Source organism: Athene cunicularia (genome assembly GCF_003259725.1).
Source record: "Athene cunicularia isolate RWA chromosome 1 unlocalized genomic scaffold, athCun1 chr1_part1, whole genome shotgun sequence".
In the NCBI taxonomy this organism is placed as follows: domain Eukaryota; kingdom Metazoa; phylum Chordata; class Aves; order Strigiformes; family Strigidae; genus Athene; species Athene cunicularia.
The window spans coordinates 2479552-2490343 of NW_020799091.1; the positions used below are offsets into that span (position 1 = coordinate 2479552).

Here is a 10792-nt window from a genome sequence, read left to right on the forward strand (position 1 = left end):
CCCCCCCCCCCCCCCTTTTTTTCTTTTTTTTTTTTTTCCCCCTTATAAAACAAGCTCTGCAGCCCTCTCATGGTTGTGGCAGCCCCTTCTGCACCAGCTCCAGCTTAATTTCTTCTTGCTAACACCAGAATTGCACATTGTGAAAGGGATTTGTGCAGTTCATGAATGAGCAGGAATAGATTTTTGTGACCGCCAGCATTTTCAGAGATTTGGTTTGATGCTCCAGATTGCTGCTCCTTGCTGGGAGTAAGAATAACGAGACCAGATTTTGAAATCCTTCAGTCCATTCGCAGACTCCTCCCAGCTGGGTTCTGTGAGCACCTGGAGCTAGCATACACTATTCTGGGTGTTATTGGATAATATGCATTAAGCTTTGCTAAGTGATTCATTGTGCTATATATTTTGTTAGCAAGGAGGAAAGGGTGGGGGAGAAAACCAGTGTTACTGTAGGTCTTCTCAGGGCTGATCTGTAATCATGTTATTATAAAAAGCAGAGTGTAAGTTCACTGTTTGGATTCTCTTTCTCAAAAACACTGAATAATTTAAGTCTTCTCCCATTTATGCCTTGTATCTGTCTGATCTATGAGTCTGAGGCTTCCCTGGATAGCTGTAATGCAGCAATGAAAAGTCCAGCACAAGCCAACCAAAGGGCACATTTACATATAGATTGAAACATGAATCGTTGGGAGCCATTCATTAGGTGCAGCGCTCAAGACATTTGGCATTTTAACAGCTCTCCGCATCAAATCCTTTCCATCAAATTTATGGGACAATTAAAGTGCTGGGGTAGCTGCGTGCAGAAAATGAAGCTGCAGGCTAGGGAGATGCTGTTGCAGTGCTATGGCTGCAGAATATAAATTGCATGATGTCAAATAAAGGTAGAGCGAGCAATCTCAGCCCCGGTGTGGAGATGCCCTGCCTCGTAGAGAGCTTGTCTGAAATGTGCTCAATCCTGCTTTCTGGTACCTTAGACAAGCTCTCAGGATTTATCTTCCCCAAAGTATAGGCACTGAAACCTTAATCTGTTTGATCTCAAGATAGAGAAGGCTTGGAGTGAGAGTTGTTATATGTGTGGGTGAGTTTAGTTTTGCTTTTTTAAAGAGGCGGTAGAAAAATACCCAGCTAATGGGACATTCATTTGAGGGTATAGGAAACTTCAAAGGACTCAGTAACAAAATTTACCTTGAATTCATCTTGGAACTTTAGGCTTCCCCAGGGAAAAATCTACATCCTCGGAGACAGCCCTTGTACAGCAGCTCACAGATCATCTTGTCTTCTTGATGATAACTTTGCCATGTGTGTCGGAACCCTTAAAAATGGGATTTAACTTGCTGAGACCTGAAGTCTGGAGCAAGAAGAGAGAAATTCAGACCCTCAAGCTTCCTCTTTCTCTTAAGTCCTCCAACTTATTACGGCCTCAAGTTGCACCAGGGGAGGTTTAGATCAGATATTAGGAAAAATTTCTTCACTAAGAGGATTGTCAGGCATTGGAACAGGCTTCCCAGGGCAAGGGTTGAGTTACCATCCCTGAAGGTATCTAAAATATGTGTAGATGTGGCACTTAGGGACATGGGTTAGTGGTGGACTTGGCAGTGTTAGGTCAACGGTTGGACTCAATGATCTTGAGGGTCCTTTCCAACCTAAATGATTCTGTGATTCTGTGATCTGATTCTGAAGAAGTCTCGCTGTTTGTGTGTGCTTTCTGTAAAGAAAAAGCCTGTAATGACTCTTGAACCTCACATGGCCATTGTGCAGCAGCTGGTGGGACTGGGGGATGCTGGCCCTTTCAGCAACCCCTTTGCAAGAGGGACATTTGGGGAGGGAGGTCAAAAATCCTTAATTCCCACCAACCTCCACCCCACATCTTATCCTGCTGCTAGGGATCAATGCAAGTGTTGATCTCCCTTGGTCCTCACTCCAGCCATTGAGGCTCTGATTACCGTTCGTAAGGGGAGCAGAGCAGAGCAAGGGATCTCCCATGCCATCCCATGCCATCCCATCCCTCACACATCCACCTCCCTCCCAGATGCGTGATACAGCTGTTGGCTGGACCAAGTTGCCCATAATTTCACCAAAAATCGTATGATTTACAAGTCCTTTAAAAAAAATCTTGAGCATAATTTATAATTTCTTACTTATTGCTGTTATTTTTACTCAGATCAGTTTTCAGATGGGATGTAGGGAGTGACAGTTGGAGGTATTGGGGTAAATGGTAGACATTTAAGCCAACACGGCTGCTGTAAGAAATGTTTGTGAAATGACATCCTTACTGGAGGTGGGACCATGCTTTTCATCTGCCCCTTGTACGAACGGCTGTGCAGCAGGCAGGTGGCTCTCTCTGTTTGAGGCAACCCCCTTCATCAAATTCTTCTTGCAAAATTGGAAAACATTCAACAGCAAGGCATTAAAAAGAAAGCCCTCAACATTTCATGGGTTTGGGGTCACAGGCACATCTGTGGAATGACTCTGATGTATGCTAGCGGAAGTTTTGACCCTTACGGTGTAAAATTAATTCCTTTTTCAAGGCACAGCATCATTTGCTAGCACAGTGTAGATCTGAAAGCTGCTCCCTAAATAAACTTTAGCTCTGGCTTTGTGCAGTCAAGTTCAAGAAGCTGTGTACAGCTCCTGGGAGTCCAGGGAAAGGAAAGCAATAACAGACCTTTGCAATAGCACAAATTGAAAAATGACGTTTATGTCTAAGTAGAAAATTGAGCTGGGAGTACAGAGAATATCTGCTGAGATATTATTGCCTGGTCAGTAAATAAAATAATTTTATTGGAATTAAAAGTTGACTTTGAAAGCAGAATTCCAGTGAGAATGTCAAAATTATATCCTCCATGTCAGTCTTTAGCCAAACTCAAGTGTTTCCATGAAAAACTTTGTTTTTCCTGTTGCATTTTAGGTTTTGGTGAAATGGCATTCTCTAAGGAAGATTTCCAGTAAGGATTTTGGAGTAGTAAATCTATTTTTAGTTGTTTTATAAATGTAACAAAAACAGAAGGAGGATTTGGATGTTTGCTAGAATACACATAAGGAGGCTGTTCTGAGAAAAAAAAAAAAAATCTGTTTAAGAACATAGAAGATTCAGTACTGTGAGTGAAATAGCCTGAGACATGCTGGTAAGCCAGCTGGCACTTCAGATACCTCTACTGGGGCTTCCAGCAGTGGGGAAATTAGATGAATTAGTGTGGGCTGGCACTTGGGAGTCTGTACGATGATGTTTTGCATTTTCATTTTGCCATTCCTGGGTATATTCGCAGATACTGCTCTAGTGGTCAGCAGTGCCGACCAGCTCGTGCAGGGGTTGTGTGTTAGACTGTTGCAGCGTACGGGAATTGCCTTTTTTTCCTGTTGACCACATCTATGTGGATCTGAGTTCTGCAAACAGGGTGATGCAGTGGATCAGTCCTCTTCTCCTTCCTAAATGCTGCTATCTGTACAAGGGAGGTGGCACTGGCAGAGGAATGCAGCTGCTTTTTTGCTTTTTTTTTTTTTTTTGCACTGGGGAAAGGTCAATCTTAAGAGTTTACAAGGATTTCATCCTCCATTAGGCAATTTTGTGAAAGGAGAAAACTTCACCAGCTATAAATTGTGAGGACTTAGGTTCCTGAACAGAAAATGGAAAATTCTGAACAGAGTTACAATGTGCTGAAGTTGGGGACATAGAAAATGACCATATTTGTTCAGACCTGGGTCTGTCCCATCAGGTATTCTGTATCCAAAGGGATGAGTAGCATACAGTGTAATTTCCTCACAATATTTTCCTATCCTTCAGCTAATTTCCTGGCCTCCATCTATGAACTCTCAGCTTGAGGATTTCCCAAGCCTGATATGATTTATTTGGTTAGTGGTCCCTAATGCATCTCCCTTCCAATCACTTGTCCAGCTTTCTTACTTCTCTAGGTATCCTACCCACTTCCATTGCTTTTTGCTCCACCTTGTCTCCACTGACTTCAGTTGCTGTCCCCGTATTTTTGGACTGGAAGAGTATTTTAAAGAAGTAACTCTACAGACTTGTCCACTCTGCACCAGGCAGCCACATGGACCACTGGTGAAGATAGGATGCTACCCTAGGTAGCCCTTTGGTGTGCCTTCATCTCGCACACCCATTTTCATGTCCCGCCTGAGGCAATTCCACTTACATCCCGATAACGTTGCTCCCTCCCAACTCTTTTACCAAGAAGCAGGTGCCCTCCACTCTTTCCCCAGAGTCACTTTAGCAGAACCCGGGACAAAAAGAGGTTGGCTTATTTTGCGTGCTGAAGAAGAAAGAACCAAATGCTGCATGTTTGTAAAATTGAAAAAAAAAAAAAACCAAAAAAAACTATCTGGGACAGAGCCTTGCCATTGGTTTGCACCTCACAACTCAGAAACCTTTTGCGCAGCCAGTGTGAATGCAATGTGAGCAATTTATGTGCATCTCCTACCACCCAAGCCAGACATTTTATTGCCAGCACCATTGTTGGCAAATGACTCTTAAGGTCACACACTGCCTTTTCATGATCTGCAAATCACTTTGTAAAGGCATTTTACTGCCCCTTAACCCCATAAAATTGCTAGATTTGGTGCGAGACAGACAGGCAGCCCTTTCCCATTAAGTAGATGCTCGAAGTTAGACAGCGTCTGCATCCAGCAAAACGCAATGGGGGCATTAACCGTATTTCCATCCTTATACTCTGTCAGCCCCTTCCTTACAGAAACACAGGCGTAATTAATGTATGTGTGATAATAGTCTTGCAGTCTCAAAATCAAGGCTATATAGCAATTACCGAGTTTCTCAAAACAAGTATAAAATCGATGAGCATTCTTCACGTGAATTAGTTTCACCTTTACATGATTTAAGTTTTCACATGAGCACCAACCAGCTGCCCGTTGCTGGACCAGGATCTCTGCCATGCTAGGCACCTTGCAAACCCACAAGTTTGGTTCCAGGAATAACATTTAACAAAACCCATTTGTAATGCAGCCCTTTTCATCTTAAAACAGATGAAACGTGAGACAAAACCCCTCTGGAGGCCACATACCCCTATGCAGCATATGCAGAATGAACAGTCTATGTAATAAAATACCCATGAGGAAAATAAGAAGTACCAGGAATACAGGAATTGGTTGCTCTGCCACAATCATGCAGCACTTTTTTCTTTTATTCTTCTACCTACTAGAGTTTAGGACATCCATATGAAAGTCTAATCTCACTGGCAATCTTACCAGTCACCATTCCTTGATAATTTCATGTAAGAAATAGGTCCGATTTGCTTTTTCAAGCCGTGGGTGTTTCTCTGTTTGCAATAGCTGGTGATTATTTAGTGGGACTTGGAATTTGAGGCAGGTTTCTGGGTTTCTGTGTGTAAAAATGACTGGTGTTTAGGATCTGGCTTCAGATCGCTTTCTGAAAACCAAACCTTTTCAATATGTGCCCAACAAACCTCTAGCTGTAAAGCCATCCCAAGTTAACAGTTTGAAGGCATCCACAGTGCACATCTGTATGAGTCCTGATCCAACAAGGCAGCTGTCTGGGCTGGATGTGCCAACTACAGCTGCGATTTGAATAGTGATGATTGTCCCTATCTCCATCATCTCATGCCAACCTAAAAACTCCACTCTTTCTTTGTTTGCAACCTCTAGGTTAGGGTTTGCCTAGCTGGATTTGCTGACTGGTTCCTCCAGACCCTTAATTAACCTGATTGCCCTCTGGGGTCCCTACCATTTTCCAGAACCTTCTGGAATTTCACACCTTCCACAGCCCAGCTGCAATGGTGTGAAATTGGGGATTAAAATGCACTCTCTGTCATTCCTCATTCTGCTTTCATGCTAATAGGGTACTGTTAGCATGAAATCTTAATTAAAACCCATGGACAAATCAGAAACAAGCCTCCTGATGCACTGGGTAGGTAATTCCAGAGAGTTACAGCAGATGGGGCTGGTATTGTGCTGCCGGGAGCCCATGATGCAGGGGCTGGTCCACCTCCTCCCTTGGAAGGTCCCACCACCAGCAATTTGGGAAGTTTTCCAAACACAGTAGGCAGAGGGACTTGAAGAATCCAGGCACGTGGCTGCAACTACCAACCGGCTCTGGGTTTCCATCTCCAGGGTGGTCTTACATGGAGCCAGCTGGGAGTCTGGATGGTTGTGGATGTGGATGGTTTTGCTGGGTTTTAATAAATACGAGTAGGATTCTTTTTGTTATCTGTTTCCTGATGACAAAAATGTCCAGGCGCTTCACATTCTCAAGATTTTTTTTTTTTTTTTTTTTTTACATCTGGGAGTATCTTTTCTCCTTTTGGAAGGATGCTCCTTGCATCACAGCATCTCTGGCACCTAAGGAACAAAAACCAGTATCAAGATGGTTTGGATTGCATTGCAAGCATTGCCAGCATAATTTTTGTTGTTGTTGTTGTTGTTTTCCATTATGCTTTCTCCTGGCGTACATTCATCCCAGGAACTGGCTTTTCAAACAACCCCCTGGAGCAGTCCACTTCTCCCTTAAGCAGTCATATCACAACTCCCTCAAGGTGTTATAGACCGAGCTGCAAACTAACCTCCCTCCAGACCCCCTCACTCTCCTCAGTAACCAAGACAACCCTCAGCGGATGAGAAAAGGCAGCGTGTAAAAAGGGCAGTGCTGCTCAGATCTGGCACGGCAGTGAAGGAAAAGCAGCCGTTACTCCCCTTTCACTCAATATTTCTGAAGATGAGATGTGCTATTTTAAGTGGTAGGGTTTGTCTAGACTTATCAGTGTCACTTCGGCTAATGCCCTTAGCACAGACACATTTCTGCTGGGAAAACTGCATTTACATCAGTATAGATTACTACTATATTCAAAAAAAAAGACATTTTTTACTAGGATTAAGTGCTTCTTTGCACTATGTCTGCATTTCTGTTTATCCAGGGACAGCTGTGCAGATTACAGTAGACCCACCTGTATTTGGCACAAAGGAACTAATTGCAGACTAGATCTCAGGGAAATGGCAGGGAGCAGGGAAGGAGGAGCCTGAAGTAAAGACATGAAGGAGAAAGGCTCTTCCCAGAGCATGAAAGATGAAGCTGAAACTCTGACAGAGAATTTCACACGTTGCATATGAAAAGTAAAAGAGAGTTTTATCACAGAAGGTAGAAAAATCCTGTTTTCTTTCCCCAGGAAAAAAAAATCAGGTAAAAAAACCTGAATTAATGTGGTTGCTTTTAGGCGTCTTTGAACAGTCTTTCTGAGCCAGGATGAAAAACATCCTCTCCAATTTATATTTCAGTGTATGATTTTTTTTTTTTTAATTATTTTTCCCCTTCATCAGTACTGTATGTCAGAATTCAAACTGTTCTTTTTGTGGATCACTGGAAAGGCTGTATGCCTCAGAGGCAGAAAAATGTTGGGTGGAAATACTTGATTACCTCCATGTGTTGTATAGTTCTGTAGCTCTCGTGCTTATCAGCTGGGACTCTTCTTTCATGAATCAAATCAAACAGCTCTCTGCCTTCACCCAGGGAACAAAACTCATCTGTGAGCGAGGCAGAGCCCCCATCAGTGCAGCTCAGTGATGCCACGGCAGATACTGCACAGGCAGCAGCTCCTCTCCCCAGGCTGTGCTGCCAGCTACAAGTCACAGAATCATCTAGGTTGGAAAGGACCTGGAAGATCATCCAGTCCAACCATTAACCCAGCTCTGACATTTCCCAACTCCACCAGATCCCTCAGAGCAATGTCGACCCGACTCTTCAACCCCTCCAGGGATGGTGACTCCACCACCTCCCTGGGCAGCCCATTCCAACGCCCAACAGCCCCTTCTGGAAAGAAATGCTTCCTAATACCCAGTCTAAACTTTCCCTGGTGCAACTTGAGGCCATTACCTCTTGTCCTGTCTCTTACTACTAGGCTAAAGAGGCTCATCCCCCCTCTCTGCACCCTCCTGGCAGGGAGTTGCAGAGGGCCAGGAGGTCTCCCCTCAGCCTCCTCTTCTCCAGACTGAACCCCCCAGTTCCCCCAGCCGCTCCCCAGCAGACCTGTGCTCCAGACCCTGCCCCAGCTCCGTTGCCCTTCTCTGGCCACGCTCGAGTCACTCAATGGCCTTTTTGGGGTGAGGGGCCCCAAACTGAACCCAGGAATTGAGGGGCAGCCTCCCCAGTGCCGAGCCCAGGGCTCAGATCCCTTCCCTGGCCCTGCTGGCCACGCCAGTGCTGACACCAGCCAGGATGCCGTTGCCCTCCTTGGCCCCCTGGGCACACTGCTGGCTCCTGTTCAGCCGGCTGTCGATCAACACCCCCAGGTCCCTCTCTGACTAATATCTTCACTACTCTCTCTGCTCCTGCTCTGGGGCTTTGCTGATTGCCTGATGAGACAGTTCAGGGGCTAAAGAAGCAAAGCATTTTGCGAAAAACACAGGAAAACATTTCTGCTGGGTTAAATCTCTGAGTTGGTTCACTGTGGGATCAAAACAAAGAAAGTGGTGGGAGCTGGACTGTGTTGTCCAGCCATAGGGACCTGCTGGAACCAGCATCCTTCCCAAGCCATTCTCAGAAAAGATTTTCCTTTAAGAGATCTTCCCAAAACTCAACATAAAGAACAACATGCATTTAAAGTAAAATGTCCAAAATACTTGTTTCTGGGTGGCTAAGGGCAAGTGGTTCCCAGCGTGCCTCCTATTGCAAACTAGGGAGTTGTTACCTGCACCCTGGGCTGTCTGGGGGGACAGGGATGACTGTTGTTGCAAGATTTAGAGTGAGCTGAGAGCTCCCAGTGTGGTACCAGTGCAACCTCTCTGCTCCTAGGACCTGAAGGGATATGTCTTGGTCTAATAGAACTAAATTACATGCTCCCACCTGTTTTGCCAATTATCAGGCCTAGCATAAAGGACACAGCCAGCATCAAGATGAACCAATAACCAGATTGTATTTGATACAAAAGGGTCAGTACATGGGTGAGTGCTGGGGGTACAAACAAGTCAGATTATACATAATCAACATCAACCCCACTGACCCCAACAACGACACCACACAACCAACAATGGGTGGAATAGATGGTGAAATGCAGTCTCCCATAGAAGGGATGGGAGACAGCCAGGTCAGCCAGCCAAACACATCAGACCAAGGAAGACACACACTGAATCCCTACACAGCCCACATTTACAAAAGCCAGACCTGACTGGAGCCCAGTCCCAGGGAGGCGGGAGGTCCTTCCCCAACAGGGAACTCTGCACAGGGCACCCACCTCACACACAGACACTGCCCCTGCCTGCAAGGGGTCCCAGCTTTTATCCCTCAGTGGACACCTGACCTTGGGTTACTCACTGCAGGACACCTGGGGCTCCTTTACCCAATGGCTCTGTCTGCCAGGCCACCGCACCCTGGGGGGAAGCCTGAAGGGAAACTCACCCCCCTTTGGGAAGGGCTGGGGGAATCACCCAGATGTCAGCCTTAACTTGGGGCTGGGGGTTGAAACCCCAGCATTTCACCACCCTAAAGCACACCCCCCCCCTCTGATTTCACCTGGTTTTATTTTTCCTCTCTCCCTTTTTCCAGATTTGCACGTCTCACAATTGCTCTCTTGTCTTCCTTTGGATTCTTCTATTTGCAGTTAGGACAGGATCCAGCCATGGGGTGGGAGGCTTAGTCTTCATTTCCTGTTCCACTTCTGCATCTTAGCAGATTTTTTTAATCACGGCCCAAGCAGCAGCCATCAGCTTTTTGTGAGACCTGATAGGCAGTGCTCTGGCACGGCGTTTGGGTGGGTGACGCCTGGGGCCAGCCTAATCTTGTCATGTCAACAGATTGCTGGATTCTCCTCTTTGCCTGCAACAAGTAGTGGTAGGAGTCATGGATTAAACCTTCTATCTCCCTGTTTGTCTGCACGCTTAAACCCACTCCTGAGCTGACAAGTCCCAAACAACAAGCTCCTTGCCAAAAGCCAGGGATGAGGTCAGACATCACTGGGAGCTGAGCATTGCTGCACCACGCCGGATTGTGCCCCTGCAAACCTGATTAAATCCATTGGTTTTGCTCCTGGAGTCTTTGACTATCCCTCAGTACTAAATGAGAAAATGTTGGGATGGGTGCCATGTTTGTGGGTTGTTTTTTCCCTCCTGTCAGTATCGAAGTTACAGGATGAGCGAGCGGTGCATTGATTATTGAATTATTTAACAATTCCTCTTGCCTCTCTGTCTTTGCTTCAGAAAGCTTTTTTGTGTAGCACGTTACCTTGGCTGACAGCTGGTGCCTGATGTGCTACAAGAAATTGGGAAGAGAATCTTATTTATTTATGAGACAGGAAAATTATTAGGGTTACTGACTACCAGCAATTGTGTTTCTTGCAGTACGGTTTATTGATAAGTACAAATCCAGTTTTTCTTCCTTTTCCACCTCTTCTTGATGCTGGTGGCAAGTGCACAGCTAAAGATGAGTGCAAAGAATAGAGATGAGCGGTCCTAATTCCTCCGTGGGTTGCACAGCTGTGGATCCAGGAGAAGCTCCATTAAACTGAGCAGGGTACACCCATGTAATCGAGAGCTGAATTGAATCAGACAGGTGATATCTAGAGGTGATGATGTGTGTTTTAGTAGAGCACAGACATTATACTGCCCAAAGGATTCAGGTACCTGTTGGAAGTCTGCACTGGCATAATATGCTGCCATCCACCAATACGTTTAGATTTCAGTCTGCTCTCCAAAAAGCATTGAAATTTGGAGCTGTGTTTGCACTCATGTCTGTGTGCACTAAGGATTTGCTGCTTCAGAGATGAGCAGTGAGGAAGTGAAGGACTCAGCTTGGATGTAGTTCTCTGGAGACCTCGGTATGTGATTG

At 45.4% G+C, this 10792-nt stretch overlaps 1 long non-coding RNA gene across 1 annotated transcript in view; it reads left to right on the top strand.

The window, feature by feature from the left end:
* LOC113486423 overlaps positions 1-10490 on the top strand; it is a 14784-nt gene extending 4294 nt beyond the window's left edge. The window contains exons 2-3 of the long non-coding RNA XR_003399591.1: positions 2027-2030; positions 10375-10490. This is a non-coding gene — a long non-coding RNA (uncharacterized LOC113486423). The remainder of the gene's footprint in view (positions 1-2026; positions 2031-10374) is intronic.
* Positions 10491-10792: the final 302 nt, after the last annotated feature.